Source organism: Maylandia zebra, linkage group LG3, assembly GCF_041146795.1.
Source record: "Maylandia zebra isolate NMK-2024a linkage group LG3, Mzebra_GT3a, whole genome shotgun sequence".
Taxonomy (NCBI): Eukaryota; Metazoa; Chordata; class Actinopteri; order Cichliformes; family Cichlidae; genus Maylandia; species Maylandia zebra.
In genome coordinates, this window is record NC_135169.1 from 53,034,790 (window position 1) to 53,051,710 (window position 16,921).

General features: G+C 41.0%; 1 protein-coding gene and 1 long non-coding RNA gene across 2 annotated transcripts in view; both read left to right on the forward strand.

Moving 5' to 3' along the window:
* The window catches only part of LOC143416584 (NACHT, LRR and PYD domains-containing protein 12-like), a 294,773-nt gene that overhangs the window by 177,423 nt on the left and 100,429 nt on the right, over positions 1-16,921 (forward strand). The window lies entirely within an intron of this gene.
* On the forward strand, positions 13,799-15,082 carry LOC143416589 (uncharacterized). Its single transcript, XR_013096982.1, has 3 exons — positions 13,799-13,986; positions 14,183-14,327; positions 14,418-15,082. It is a non-coding gene; the product is annotated as an uncharacterized LOC143416589 (long non-coding RNA).

Below are 16,921 nucleotides of genomic sequence, written 5' to 3' on the forward strand. Positions count from 1 at the left end.
CAAAACGTTGGTTCCTTTGTTTAAAAGGCCAAAATGAATCAAGGGAGATCGAGAAGAGGATCGGCGAGTGCTTCACCTCACAATACAGTACAGCTGATTCATTTTAAATTTCAAATGATACAGGCTGAAAATGTCAAATTAAAAGAAGAGGCAGAAAAATCAAGAGGAGAAGCTAAAAATTCAAAGTTTGAAACTGAAGTAGTATTGCAGGAATTACTGGATGTGGGTCTCAAACTTAAAGGAGAGAAGATGAGAAAACAACAGGCAGAAAACGAGAATGAAAACATAAAGAAAGAACTGTTGGAAGCTCAAAAAGCATTGGAGGAAGAGAAAAGCACAGCACAAGAAGCCAAAAATAAATATCAAACTGCAAAGAAGGAGGCAGGAAATGTGATGCAGGAATTACAGGAGGTGCAGGAAGCTTTTGAAGAGGAAAAAAGGAAAATGCAGTTGGAAACACAAGAAGCTGCAAATGTAATGGCTGAAGCTGAAACACTAAGGAAGGAATTACTGCATGTGAAGCAACAACTTGAAGAGGAGAAAAAATGTAAAGACGAGGCAGAAAATGAGATTGAAAATATGAAGAAAGAATTGTTGGAAGCTCAAAAATTGTTGGAGGAAGAGAAAATTAAAATACAGGAAGCAAAGAAAGAAATGGAAGATACAAAGAGTTACACTCAAAACATGAAGAAGGAACTGATGAAAGTGCAAGAGGAACTTGCAGAAGGGAAAATTGAGTTGAAGGTATTCAAGAAAGAAACGACGGTGACCAAGAAAGACTGCAAAGATGAACTTAAAGAAATACAAAAGCACAAAAAGGAAGCTAAAGAGCTCCTCAAACACAAAGGGAAACTGGCCAAACAGCAGCTGAAAGAAACATTTAAAGATGCCGAGGAGCAGCTCAACAAAACCTTAAAAGAGCTGAAGGCAAAAGAAAAGCAAGCTGAGGACAGGAGGGGATTCTGGAGCAGACTGCTGAGAAAGAACTGACCCAGCAGCATCTTCCTCCTTCCCCCTCTCTCAACCTTTCTTTCACAAAAATCCCCCCAAACTTTACTTGGGACGTTTGTTTGTTTTTTAAAAACTCTATTCTGAATACATGTACTGACATACAAAAATAAAATTGCCATAACTTGACCTCATGTTGCCTGCGTCTTTTCTTGTGTGTCTGTGGATGTAAAACAGTAACACACTTTCTGCTCTGTGTGTTTTTAATTGTAAATAAATGCAATATATCTTCATTTTAAAAACTTCTGCTCTAAATCTTTTTTTAGCAAAATGCTTTTTTTGCCCCTTCCTGATTTCTTATGTTTGAACATGTTTGTTACATTTACATGTTTCCGATTTCAAGTGTTAACACAGATGGTCAGAGACAGAGGTTTGGACAGCTCTTTCCCTTTATTTGTATTTATTCAGCTTATTTTTATACTCAAAAATCCATCCACAAGCTCCAACGCGTCCAGAACTCTGCTGCCCGTATCATCACCAGGACCCCTTCTATCCACCACATCACTCCTGTCCTGCAGCAGCTTCACTGGCTCCCGGTCAAATATGGCATCAATTTCAAAATACTCTTGCACACATTTAAGGCTATTCATCATCTCTCCCCTCCATATCTCTCTGATCTGGTTAAGATCACCGCCCCATCTCGTTGTCTCAGATCTACTTCTTCCCTTTCACTCTCTGTCCCCTCCCCCCGTCTTGCCACCATGGGGAGCAGGGCTTTCAGCTGCTCTGCTCCACGACTCTGGAATTCCCGACCTCCTGATTTAAGAAACATCTCTTCCTTCTCTCTCTTTAAGTCCCAACTCAAAACTCACTTGTTCAAAATAGCTTATCCCACATAACCTCCCACTCTGCTCTTTTATTAGTTTATGTCTTATGCTTTTACGATTGTGTGAACTGCTTGCTTTCATCTTGCTTTTTATTCTAATGTGTACAGTGACCTTGAGTGTTTTGAAAGGCGCTTTCAAATAAAATGTATTATTATTATCTTTGAAATATCTCAGTGTGACACTGATACTGTACATGAGTGTGGTAGGTTTTGAAAACAGCATCAGCAGAGTACACAGCAAAGGGGAAAGGAACAATTGTTCCTTTCACATTTTATACAAAACATCCAATCCTGGATCATATCCACTTAGGATTGAGTGATCCAAATACACCACATTGTGACAATAACCACGGCATAGCAGCTGATGAGCAGCAGATAGATACTGCTCATGGCACCACTGGTGCAACTAGACTTGCAGTCAAGACCGCCTAAACCAAGACCAGGACCAGAGGGTATCGAGACCAAGACAAGACTAAGAACAAGTCGAGACGAGACCAAGACCAAGATGAGACGAAGTCGAGACAAGACCAAGACCAAGACAGACAAAAAAGTCTTTAAACTGCAGCCAGATGCTGCTTCGTTTACGGGTGTCAGGCATATTTATGTGTTTTTGCTTTCGCACAGCCCTCCTCACCACTGTCTACTGTCTCACTCACTTACTGAGAGGACAGACGCACCCTCCACTTGACTGTCGCGAAATGCAGATCCAAAAGCAACAACATGGCAGGTCAAGAGACAACAGCATTATCCTGAGCAGCGAGGGGTCCAGCAGCAACAGCAGTATGTGCAAAAGGCATCAGCAAGGAGAAAACACCATCATCATGACTGGATGGATGGAGATGCGTTTCCAACAAGCTGCAACTTCACTGTGTGTGAATGCAAATTGAGAACAGTGTCTGAGTTGGACATTTGTTACGTTTGGAGTGAAACGGCAGTGGAAGAGACAGTGGGCGTAGATTTCGTTTTGGCATTGGTGGGGACCAATGACCAATGATTCAGTTTTTTTTCCTTTTTGTCTGTGCTTCTTGATAACAAAAGGAGAAATGTACTTGCCTAAATATGCTCTTCTACATGCTTTTAAACCATTTAAAATTACAATTGATAGTTTTATATGTGAGTTATATAATGCTAAATTACAATGCTAAATTACAATTAAACAAATGACTAAGTATTTTAGACTTTCAGTCAGCAAGCCGGCCTAAAAATACATCAACGTAAACACACTGCCGACAAACTGAAATACGGCAAAGAATGTGGGAGAAGCTTCCCCACGTCAGGTGACTTAAAACGACATGAACTCTTTCACAGTGGGGTCAAAAAGCATCTCTGTGATCAGTGTGGGTCATCCTTCACCACTGCAGGTGACCTTAAAACACACGAACGAGTCCACACAGGAGAGAAACCATACAAGTGCAGACACTGTGACAAAAGCTTCTCACATTCAAGTAATTGTAATGAGCATGAACGTACACACATGGAAGGAAACTACAGCTGTGAGCAGTGTGACAAGAGCTTCAGTAATCTCAGTTCATACTCTGCACACAAACAATCCCACGTTACTAATAAACTGTTTCACTGTTACCAATGTGCCAAAACATTCACTTCATTATCTGCTCTGTGCAAACATCAGCGCGATCACGCAGGGCTGAAATCGTTCCCATCACAGGACGACAGCGAATCTGAAGAGAGAGAAACATCCTCTTCTGGTTTCAGAGTCCAACTTAAAACCCTGGAGATCAGGCTCCACAGAGTTCAGATCGGCTCTCCTTAAAGATCTAATGAGGCTATGAATCAAAATGTTCCTGTAGTTCCATTTTAATCTTTATAAATTGTTCTTCTGTAGTGTTTGTGTTCAGTGGTTACCTTTTTTTTCAGTGGTTGGATGAAAAATCAGTTTCCTGTTGTTCAAGTTTTTATTGAATGTATTTTATTAAAGTTCTTAAATAAAGTTAAAAAAAAGTTAAATAAAGAATTGTTTGAACGACAAGGATTTGGAGCCATGATGTCATTTCCTGTATTTCAGAGTAAAGACTGAAGTGACAAATGGAAACATGTTTACAGTCATGGAATAAACACTGATGGGTCATCTGTAGGAAGAACTATTGCTGACCTGACAGACTCGACCTTGTTTACAAAGAAAGAAAGGAACTGATTACATGTGTCAGCAGAGGCTTTCAGGGTTTTTTAGAGTAGAGCTGATAATGTTAAAGAGAACACGGGGATTATGACAATTTAACACAATGATCTGAGAAAAATATCTGTTTCTCTCACTTTCACTGTATTCTGATCAAATTTCCAACATTCTTTTAACATTTCAAAAGAAACCTGCAATTTGTCTTCCTTCCACTTCCACTCTGCTCTCCTACACTGACGCCTGACCAATGTTCCCTCTAAGCTGCAGGCGTGAGCAATTGCGCACTGCAGGCACGGTCTCTGCGCACAGTACATCTGTGTTGCGCACAAAAAAATCCAACCTGAATTGGTTTTCTTCCTGAATACTATCGTTGTTTATATTTACTGCGGGGAGAAACGGTAAAAACGGCGTTTTATAAGGAAAACGCTCGAAAGCCTGTGAGCAAAAAAAACAAAAACCCCACCCTTTCCTATTGGTCGAAAGATGTACCATGTCAACCAATCAAAAAATTCAATTCAAGTCAACTTTATTTATATAGCGCCAAATCACAACAAAAGTCGCCTCAAGGCGCTTCATAGGTAAAAATGATATTGCAACAGTTGTTTAGGGAGGGGGAAGTTTTAGGAGTGACGGCGTGTTTGAGATGTGAGAGATTTGCCACGTTTAGCACAAATCTTGTGTAGTTAGTGTGTAGTGTAGTCAATACGTTTGTTGTGTGTGTCAGAACAATGAGACGACTGCTGAATGTTACAGGTGTTACAGCAGTGATACATCTGCTGCTGTCAGGCCTGCAGGTATCAGGCTGTTGTTCTCCTTCATCTCATAGTGGACAGAAATTATTTTTGGAGTGGCACAAATAATTTGTGTGGCATCAGATTCTCGCTTTGGCTGTGAGAGGTCCCGGGTTCAAATCCTGGACGAGCCCACGTGTTGTCTATAGAGCCTCTCAGCTGCCACATGTTGTTTAGGCTCCATTTGAAAGACTCTCTGCAGCTGCACACATGTTCCCATAGTCCCTCATACAGGGACAGCTAACAGAGCTGATATGAAGGATGTCATTGGCCTTGTTCTTATTGTTTACCATTTGAATTCTCCAAAAAGTTTTTCTAAGGTAATTATTTGTTATTCATGTTAACAAGATAACACAGAGTTTTATTTTAGATTAAATAAGAGAATTCAATTCAAACTCACTCTGCTTTTCAATCCTGGACACAGTTATTCCCACACCAGGAAGTGATGTTCTGTGTGAGGATGCTCTCCACAGCGCCTGAATAGAAAGTTCTGAGGACCACTGGAAAAACCTGCTAATTTCCTGAGTTGTCGGAGACAGTACAGGCGCTTGCCTAGCCTTTTTGGACTGGACGTGAATGTGAGCAGACCATTTCAGGAATGAGGAGATGTGAACACCGAGAAAGACAATGAAGCAGAAACTGCTAAAAGTGGGATTCAAACCCACACCTCCAGGGGAGAGTGAGCACTAAACACAGCACCTTAGACCACTCAGCCATCCTGAAACAGACCAAACTGAACTGATTTTCTGATAAATCCAGAATCCAGTTTAAACTCCTTCCCTTCACATAAAAAGTCTTGAATGAACCTTTGGTCCAACTGTTCTTCACACCTGACTGGTAACAAGATGGCGCTGGTGTGCGTGGTTGCTCGTCTGTCACTCTGAAGTTTGTTTCTATTATTTCTGACCTGTGTCATTCACCAAACAAAGTCTCTGCTGAGGTATAATTGCCAGACATGATGATCATCTTTTATTGAAAAGGTCGGCACCACCAGGCCTCTTATCACAGCTCCTGACTCTGACCCCTCTGTCTCTGTCCCTTGCACTGCTGATTTTAATAATAATAATGGATTGGATTTATATAGCGCTTTTCAAGGCACCCAAAGCACTTTACAATGCCACTATTCATTCACTCTGGCATTCACACACTGGTGGAGGCAAGCTACGGTTGTAGCCACAGCTGCCCTGGGGGGTGTCATATTAACCCCGCAGGTTCCCCCCAGGATCCTTTCCCTCCACGATTTTTAAAAGAAATCTTTCCTAGTATAGGGCAGTCTGTCCTTGACATTATTAACAGCAGTCTGTCCTCTGGTGTGGTTCCTGCAATTTTCAAACATGCAGTAGGGCAGCCACTGCTTAAGAAACCTGGCCTTGATCACACAGTTTTAGCTAATTATAGACCGATTTCCAAGCTGCATTTTCTTTCCAAGTGTTAGAGAAAAATGTTTTGTGTCAACTGAAATATTTTATAGATGTAATGGCATCCTTGAGGTTTTTCAATCAGGATTTAAAACCCTTTATAGCACAGAATCTGCATTCTTAAAGGTCTTTATTCTGGTACCCACGCTGTTCTGGTCTTGCTTGACCTGACTGCTGCTTTTGACACAGTAGGCAACAACATCCTATTATCTTGATTAAAGGATGTAGTGGTTATTGGTGGCCCTGAACTTAATTGGTTTAGTCTTATTTGGCAAACAGAACTTTCTCTGTCAGCTTCTCGGATCCAAATCATCTTCTGCTTCTCTGTCATGTGGCGTCCCACAGGGGTCAAGTTTAGGGCTCTTTTTACTGTATATATTGCCTTTGGGTTTCATCCTTAAAAGGCATGGGATCTCTTTTCATTGTTCCACTGATGACTGTTAAATGTATTTGCCACTAAAGCAGAAGGATGGCATCTCCATAAAACCTCTCTTGACATGTCTAAATAACATTAAAGCTTGGTTGGCTTTAACCCTTTAAGACATAGGTGTCAAACTCTGGCCCGCGGGCCAAATTTGGCCCGCAGCCTAATTACATTTGGCCCGCGAGGCCATACCAAATTACTATTAGAGCTGGCCCGCCGGTCTTATACAGCGCATGTACTGCTAATACTACAACTCCCAGAATGCTCTGTTGGCGCGTCAGCCAGGACAGGACCCATTTGTTGTGATATTTTGATACCATGGTAGCATTTGCTGAGTATTGTTTTTGATGATATTATACAAAGGACCCTGTTTCTGCAATGCCCTTTGTTTGAACGTCATCTCCTCTTGCTGTGTCAACTGAAGATTCTATGGTGTGAAAGTAGATACTAAGGTTGGAGGGAAAACACCAACAAATCACTCTTTTACTTATCACTCCCTTGCAGAAGATGTTTATGTGAAGACCATCTGGGTGGTGTCAGAACTCACGGATGTAGGAGACCTCTGTATAAGATTTATAGGCCTTGTGAGTGCATCTTTATTGCCCTTGCTGAACAAAGGATTCCAACTGTCGAAGGACACCACCCCACCCAGTGGGCAGGGTCTGAACTGAAACTTGTTGTCTGCCTATAAAAACTGCTGCACAAAGAATAAACTTTGAGTTAGTTTGGGATGACAATTTAGAACAGTCTCCGCGTCTTTTTGTTCTTCCAAACTGCTCCCGGTACTCCGGCCGGTGCCGTAATTAACCGTTGATCATACTTGAGAATATTTTAATTGTTATAGGTTAAAGGATGAACTCTGATGATGAAAGCCCACGCCTCAGAGAAACCCGGAATGTAGTTTCTTACACCATTAACGCCCTCTCCTCTGTTGACTGTAGTCATAGCAACCGCGCGAATACTGCCGCGCTACCTCTCCCAAAATGGCAAAAAGAAAGAACGAAAACAGGAGCTTTCTGGACAGGTGGGAGACAGAATATCTGTTTACTTTTGTAAAAGACAGACCTGTTTGTCTTGTATGTGGAGCTCATGTGGCTTTAACCAAGGAGTACAACATTAGACGACACTATGAAACGAAACACCAAGAGAAGTACAAGGACCTGGACATGACTCAAAGGCGCCGGAAAGCAGAAGAGATGAAAAGAAGTTTTGTTTCACAACAGACCATGTTCAAAAAAAGCCATATCACAAAGTGAGGCTGCTGTAAAGGCTAGTTTTGTTGTGGCAGCAGAGATCGCAAAATCAGCCCGGCAAATGTTAGCCTGAGCAGAAACACAGTAGCTGATCGCACACGTGAACTTGCCAACAATCTAAATAACCAGCTGATGGAGAAGGGAAACAGTTTCGTTGCATTCTCCCTCGCTGTGGATGAGAGCAGCGACGCCTCTGATACTGCCCAGCTTTCAGTCTTCATCCGTGGTGTGGACTCAACTCTCTGTGTTACGGAAGAACTTTTAGGATTAAAATCAATGCATGGAACAAGCACAGAGAAGGAAATACTTGAAGAGGTTTCCAAATGTCTAACTGAAATGAAGTTGCCATGGGAAAAACTTGTGGGGTTAACGACAGATGGTGCACCAGCGATGTGTGGTCAAAGGAGCGGACTGGTGGGCAGGGTACGGGAGAAGATGCGAGCGGAGAACTGTGCAGGTGAGCTGACTGTTTATCACTGCATCATACATCAAGAATCACTTTGTGGCAAAGCCCTAAAGATGGAACATGTTATGACCGCAGTAACACGAGTAGTTAACTTTATAAGAGCCAAAGGTCTGAATCACCGCCAATTCAAATCTTTTCTTGAGGAGTGTGGTTTGGAATACGGAGACGTGCCGTATCACACGGAGGTGAGGTGGTTAAGCCGAGGGAAAGTACTGAACAGATGTTTCGAGCTATGCGAGGAAATATTTCAGTTTCTGGAAAGCAAAGGGCAAGACACAGCTGAGCTCAGGGAGGAAGAGTTTCTGTGTGAGCTGGCCTTTATGTGTGATATCACGAGCCATCTCGATGCGCTGAAGAGTGCAGCTTCAGGGACGGGGGCGTATCATCACAGATATGTACGCTGCAGTGAGGGCTTTTAAAACGAAATTGTGCCTGTGGCAGAATCAGATGCTACAAGGAAACCTGGGCCATTTTCCCTGCTGCCAAACGATGAACATGCAAATCTCTACTGCTGTGTTTCCATGCGTACAGTTTGCTGAAACACTCTGTGTACTCAGTACTGAGTTTACCCGGCGGTTTGCCGACTTTGACGCCCAGAAATGTCGATTTGAACTGCTCAGTAATCCTTTTGCAGTTGACGTGGCAAAAGCTCCAACAAACCTCCAAATGGAGCTGATTGAACTCCAGTGTAGTGACACACTGAAATCAAAGTATGATGCTGTGGGCGCTTGACAATCTCCACATTTCATCCCTGACACAATGCCTGGGCTCCGCACCCACGCTGCTCAGATGCTCTCCATGTTCGGCAGCACTTACCTATGTGAGCAACTATTCTCCTCAATGAAGATGGCCAAAACATCTCACAGGAGACGTCTGACCGATGAACACCTTCACTCGATCCTGAGGATTTCCTCAGCTCAGAGCCTGAGCCCAGACATTGAGGAACTAGCATCCAAGAAGAGATGCCAGGTATCTGGCTTGGACGCATCAGAGTAGATCAGTGTGTAGCAAACTGAGCTATAATTACCATTTTCTTTGTGCAATTTGTCTTGCTACTCCCAGACATGGGCTTGAATGGTTTCACGTTTAATAATATTTTTATTAGTTAAGTGGTTTATTATTGTTATTTTATTTTACATTTATTATTAGCCTAGGGAAAAAGTTTACTGCTTAAATTTAAATCAGGAGGCTGCAAATACAATTTTTATTTAAGAAATGCATTCCAGTGATATGTTATTTAATTGGAATTTCAATTTTGCATGTGTGCAATATTAAGTTATGTATGTTTATATAAGTTATATATCGTTCAGTATTAAGCGTTGCTTATTCCATATTCATTTTTTCAGCAAAACTTATTTGAGTCTGTAAGAAAAGGTTCCTTGTTATATCTGGAGGAAGATTTTTTTCAATAAATATTAATGTTAGCCCGCGACTTTGTTCCAGTTTAGAATTTTGGCCCACTGTATATTTGAGTTTGACACCCCTGCTTTAAGACCTACCATAGAACCAAGTCCGCCAGAGCTTATATTATATTTTTACATGCTGTGGAGCCATTTTTGGGAGCATTTCAAGTTGCTTTACATCAATACAACCATTATAACCCAGATTTTAATAATATGTATGCATTAAGTGCATAGTAATATAAATTGCAAAAAAGTGCAATAAACTACAAAAAAATTTTTTAATCGTTTTTGTTTTTTTAACATATATTTCTAGTTAGAGAAATTTAAGAGGCTTATCCCTCAAAACTGTAAATACAAAAAAGTTGCACAAAATAGATTCCCACCACAGGAAATTTATTTTGAGTGTCTTCATACTTTTATTTTTGAAATACACCAATTTTTATACACTGCACGAAAAATGAAAATAAATATTATAATGCAAATTTGCAAAAAAGCAGCATGTGCATCAAAATAAACTATTTCCAGCAGTGCAATATGAGTCCTAAGCATCCCACAAACGACACAGAAAGTCATAAAGTCAAAGATAACTTTTAAAAACACAATGATAGGCTCATGAGGCCCTGATGGTAAAAAAAAACAAAACACTACATTTCTGCGAAAACGACGTCACTTCCGGTTTCGGGCAGGTATGGCGGATATGTGAAAGTTCGCACTGACGTCTATTCCAACATAGGAAGTGTTATGAACAGCTGATCAGATCGGCAAAGCGTGTTTCTGGAATATTATGTTTGTGTTGCTGCAAGTGGTTTTTATGCAGTTTTTGCAAAGCTATATGTGGAAGGAAACCGTGACCTAGGACAAGCTGATGGCATAAGATGTAAGTACAACTCCTCCGGTTTCATATGCAAAAAAAATTTTTGCGCTAGCTTACGTGGTTGCAGTGCTACCGGGATTTAAAAATAGTTACGCAAAACAGAGCGTGCCCGGTCCGATCGGCTTTAAAGGGTTAAACTTCTTAAATTCTAATGATAAGAAAACAGAGATGTTGGCGTTTTGAACTAGTGGTCCTTGTGAGTCCTCCTCTGTTGGTTTGGGACCCCTGGAAGTTTATCTTAAACCTTTTATTACTGACCTTGGTTTTAAGTTGGACAGTGATTTTAAATTGGACAGCCAAGTTAGAGCAGTGGTGAAGTCCAGTTTTTATCATTTAAGGTGACTGACAAGAGTGAAATCTTTTCTTTCTCTGCAGCACTTTGAAGGGTTTTACTTTTATTTCCTCAGTTAGTTATTATTACTCTCTTGCTCTCTAAACTAAACTGAAATACATAAACTCACAATAGAACGTAAGTGAAACTAAACTAAATTAAAAACAAACGAAGAAAATGAAAATGCAAAACTAGAGTAGCTCTGCAGTTACCCCCACCCACTGTCGTAGAAGCTGACTAGTGTGAGTGGGCATCAAGGGGCAATGGAGGCTGACTGTAGGTGAGCAGCCTGAAGTTTAGAGTGTCGTGGAGAGTTAGCAAAACAAAAACACCGTCCCACTTTTAACCCCTGACTTTGACAGACGTCGTCTCTTTTGATGCAACAACCTCTGGTGATTAATGTAAGAAACAAGATTACCTTTCATGTGTTTCTGTTTAAGCTCAAATTGGTTTGATGGTTGGAGGTTTTCTCAGTGTTCATCAGTCACTCTTGACCTGGTGTTATCATATGGTTTATCTGTTTTTAATTTGGAAATTGGGGATTCAGTGTTCTCTCATCACAAACCTGTTTCTCTTGCGCATGAGTTCAAAGCTCGCGCTGCACCCCACCGCTGCTCTCTTCTGCTCCACTTTTATAAAGAAAATCTTTACCGACCCTGAGATTACTTATTGGGCCCACCCCAGATGAGCTGCTTTTGCAGTTCCAGGAAACCTGTACTCAGACCCTGAACACTGTGAACCCATTAAAAACCAAGCGCCCAAAACGTGTTCCACAGCCCTGGTTAAATGAATCCACCCGAGCAGTCAGGCGTCAGTGTAGGAGAGCAGAGTGGAAGTGGAAGAAAGACAAATTGCAGGTTTCTTTTGAAATGTTAAAAGAATGTTGGAAATTTGATCAGAATACAGTGAAAGTGAGAGAAACAGATATTTTTCTCAGATCATTGTGTTAAATTGTCATAATCCCCGTGTTCTTTAAGACTATCGCCAATCCTGAGGTAACTGCAGCCCTCCAAACCATGAGACAAGCAAGCATTGAGGAAATGCTGCCTCTTCTTCAGGTCAGAGAAACAGCCAGCAGACTTGACACTCTTACACTGATCCATCACAATACGGAGGGTTTGCCATCTCACATCAGTGACATCAAGAGTCATCATGAAATGTGTTTAGCAGATGTTTTGTGTCTCACAGAGTCTCACCTCCAAGGCTCTTTTGTTGCAGATAGTCTTCATTTGGACGGCTACACCATGTTCAAACGCAACAGACATGTGTCCTACACAAACTTTCCTCACATGGCCAGCAGAAGTGGTGGTGGAGTTGTTGTGTATTTGAGGAATCATTTTCAGGTTCAGGTAAAACAGTATCTGCATAATGTCACTGATCTTGAGTTTTTAGTGTTGAAGGTTCAGGCTCCATTCCCTGCGCTCATTGCAGTTGTGTACAGACCCCCTGACTACAGTTTGACACCGTTCATGCAAAACCTGGTAAGTCTTTTAGATTCACTTGAAATAATGGACTGTCACCCAATAATTGTGTGTGGAGATTTTAATGAAAACCAGTTACAGAGTGGAAGAAAATAGATTCTGGAGCAGTTTCAGTCTAGAGGGTATTCACAGCTGATCACTTCTGCCACTACAGACAAGAACACCCTGCTTGACCTCATTTTTATTTCTCAGGCACAGCAATGTCTCCATTAAGGTGTCCATATTACAGTTACCACAACCCTGTGTTTTGTGTCCTGTCCTCGAGCCAATCATGAAGTCGTGTGGTGAGTTTTGAAACAATTACAGATCATGTTTGTTAGAGTTTGCTGATTGTAGAGCATGAAAAAGATTTTTCATTGAAAAAATTGTCTTCCCTACTCTGTCTGTAAGAAGACCCTTTCTTATTGCAATGTTATTAATCATTTCACCAAATCATGGCTGTACTTCATGCAGAGCCGGGAGATCTGCTTTCTGTTATCATGCCTCTGATCTGAAATGTGCAGCAACATTTATTTTTTATACTCATGTTTTAAATTACTAAATCTACTTTTTTTAAATGCATTCTTTCATTGATGTAAATTGTCCTCTCTTTTTGTTGATACTTTATTTCACTGTGATGTATATATCTCAACAAATGAGAGCTTCCTGTCAAAGGGCTTTCAAAATATTAAATAGCAAACAAATAAATCCCAGATAAATGCAGGTATATATTATGGGTCACATGAATAAATACCGCCAATTATATTTGCTTGATTATAATAGATTTTGTAGAATCAAAGGTTTTTTCGGTAAATGAGTTTTTGTTGATCATGTTTTACAGGTACAAAAAAATGTAAAAAGTTTTAAACTATCCTTAGGCTACCAGAGATTTCTGTATTAATACATTTAGTGGAGAAAAATATTTTTTACAGGTAAAAGAATTTTTATAAAAACTGATTTAGATGTAAATGGAAAGTTTCTGCATCAATTTTCTGACTTGGCCTTTATCCGGGTGGGTTTGAGTTTGGGTGGATAAAGGCCAAGTCAGAATTCTCTGAGCAGCTGGAAATAGCTGCAAAGACGTCAGAAACCATGGGCTTTAGGTGTAGGCCATGCTTTCTGATGCACTAAGTAGATTTACTAACTGACACCCCATACCAGCATTATATTGACTCTTGGGGGCTGAGATGGGTGGGTGGGGAGGGTGGGTGGTGTTAAAAGCACTTTATGTTTTGTAGGTTTATTTTCTTCCGACAGGGCACACACAGTCCTGTTTCCTTTGTGGGAAAACCTTCAAACATCACCATCCTCAGCTGAAACAACAACATCGTAACATCATCTTCATGAACTGCCGATCTGAACCTGATCCATCAGTGCTGGACTGCACAGATAACTACATGCCACACAGACACTACTGTTTTATGAACTGCCATACCAGTGTGTCTTCAATGGAGAAGATCACATCACCTGACCTCCTGCCTTATCTAGAGACCATCACTATGCTGCCACAGTCGACACCTCTGAAACCATCAATGATGACTCATACTGAGGAAACTGTACTTCCTGTCAGAGTCCAGTGATCTACAGAGCAGAGAAAGGTATGATTCTTTATCTTTGATAAAAACAAAATACAAGTCAGAGCTTTTAATTTAATTAATTGATTAATTTAAATCCTGTTTATTTCATAAATAATTCCACACTCAAATGATTAAACTAGTTGGCACTTTATGACTTTTAATTCACATTATGGATGAAAAATCTATGTTTTTTTTTCTACTCTGTCTCTCTGTGCAGGTATTGCTGTCTTCTGAGTTTTTCAGTTTCCAAACTGAGACATTCAAACCTCATCACTTGAGCTTGTGTCTATCTTCACCAATCTCACACTCACGTGGTGTGAGATTGCTCTTGATTCTGGTTATTGGCCTGCAGCACGTATGAGGTATTTTAAATTTTTCTCATTGTATAACTTGTTTGTAGTTTTTATGCCTTAATACTAATGAAATGTTGGGTTTTTTTCTGTATTTTTTAGAACAAGCTCGTCCGGTGTGCCTGCATTCCAGCTTCTTACGGTGTGTTCACACCGAACGCGATGGGCGCGTGAAAAAAGCCCCAAACGCCCCTAACTTGACGCGTGCACATTCGCACCTCTACGCGTGTCCAAGAAAAATCCATCGCGCCCCAAAATATCATATTTTAACGCGCGTGAACCGGAAATGTGGGAGGGATGTGGGAGGAAGTTTTGCAAGACCGGTATCTTTGCAAGATGGCAGGTGTCGAGCTAGCACTTGAAGAGAGAGTTTCCCTTCTCTATTTACTGTGGAGAGCAGAGTAGCGGCGTAAAGGACATCCTTGCCGTACCTGGGTCCATCAGGTCCTCCAGAGGCGTGAGCAGTTTGGTGAGTTTCACCACTTGCTCCAGGAGCTGCGCCTGGATGACGGCCGATTCCAGCGCTATCACCGTCATTCACTCGGCCAGTTTGAGGACCTGCTGTCCCGCGTCGGTCCCAGAATCGCCCGCCTAGACACCAATTACAGGCGCTCAATCCCACCTGCAGAGCGCCTGTCCGTCTGCCTGAGGTTAGTAAAAGTGTTTAATACGGTAGTCCTTTATTGATACCTGTGCTAATATGCTAAACCATCCATTTATACACTGCTAACATGGATGTGCTATGCTAACAGTGAATGCTGTCGGTGTTTACTGAAAGCAAACTGTGGTACAGAGACTGTCACGGTCTGGCTGGGGCAGACCGTATGTGTTGCAGGGAAGGACTGAAGCGCAGACCAAAACGTGGTGTGGATTAACAAAACAAGCCGTTTAATAAGGCAAGAAACAAGGGTACAAAATAATAGGGCATGGGTGAAAACTAAACAGAAATAAAACTAACATTAACCTAAACTGGGAGGACTAAACAAACAACATGGAAAAACCTGGACATGAAACCTAGAAACATGGCATGGAGAACATGGCGTGAACAACAGACGACCTGACAAACACACACTGAAAACAGAGGACTTAAATACACAGGAGGTGATTAGGGGAAGTGGAGACACATGAGGAAACAGCTGGCACACATGAACATAATGACGTCACAGTGGGAAAGTAATTGAGCAGGACGAGGCAAGGGAAGCAAAACTAGAAACATTAACATAGAACAGACTGTGAAAGTAAAACAGGAAACACACTGACGGAACTCAAGACATGTGGACTTAACAGACTGGGGGAGACAGAACATAGGGATCTGAAACATGGAACAGAAAGGCACAGTAGATCAACATGAACATAACAACGCCACAGGGGAAGAGTAAAACTGAACACAGAAACACCAGACCTCTTCACAATAAAACAGGAAACATAATGAGACGTAGACATGACAACCCAAACTTCACAATGTAAGACACAGACATGAAACACATGAAAAGCAGGGGAGATTTACCATAGTTGGAAACACGAGGGGGAAATAATAAGAACTAGAAACACTTAAGCATGATAACAAATGAACTTAGGAACCTGAAGGGCTACATAAACTAAAACATCAAAATGAACTAAAACTCAAAACACTGGGTCATAAGACCCAGGACCGTGACAGAGACGACTGTTTATAATATTCCTAGTGATACTCAGAAGCTCTCATCAAGCCTCGATTTAATTCGATTTATGCTGTTATCAGTGTTTGCAATGATAGCATGGCTGTGGTGTCACATCAATGTATGCGCTCGGTGTTTGCTGATATCAAACTGTAGCATTAGGACCACTGAGTTAACCTTTGTAGTGATACTCACTCCTTTTTATTTAGACCTGGTTTAATTCTGGAATAGTTGAATATTTGTATATAATCCCTGCAGCTGTCAGACTCTATAACAGGGGTCACCAGCCTTTATTAAAACAGAGTTAGATAAAACTGTGAACAGTTTGGTTCATCTTTAGTTACATGGTTCTATCTTGATAAGCTGTCTTATCACAGATTAATTTTTCAAAAATATTAATGATTTAAGCAAGGAAAGGGCTACATGTCAACATACAACTCTTTATTTCTATTAATGTCTCACTTCATTCCTACCTGATTGACATGTTTAGGAATTATGAGTGATTGGCTCACTGTAGTTGTGAAAGTTGCTACCAATCAAATTATGATATGTTAAAGTTAAAACAAAACACAACTGTTTTAGATATTATCTAATATACATTTTGTAATTATCCTTATAATTACAAAATGTTTTATGTAAGATTTAAGTTTTGTGATTTAAATCTGACATCACAAAAGTGTTTTGGAATTTGAATAATGTATTTTGTAACTGCAGTACACATAATACTGATTTTGAACAATTTTGTCCATGTTCCTCGTCACCGGGGACTCCTTCAGCACCAAGCATTCAGTTACAGAGTCTGTGTGTCCACGGTGAGCCAGATCACCCCCCAGGCAGCGACGTCCATCTGGGACTGTCTAGTGGACGACTTCATGGCTGTGCCTTCACCTGGAGACTGGCGCTCCATCACAGAGGGATTCCAGGAGCGCTGGAACTTTCCTCTGTGCT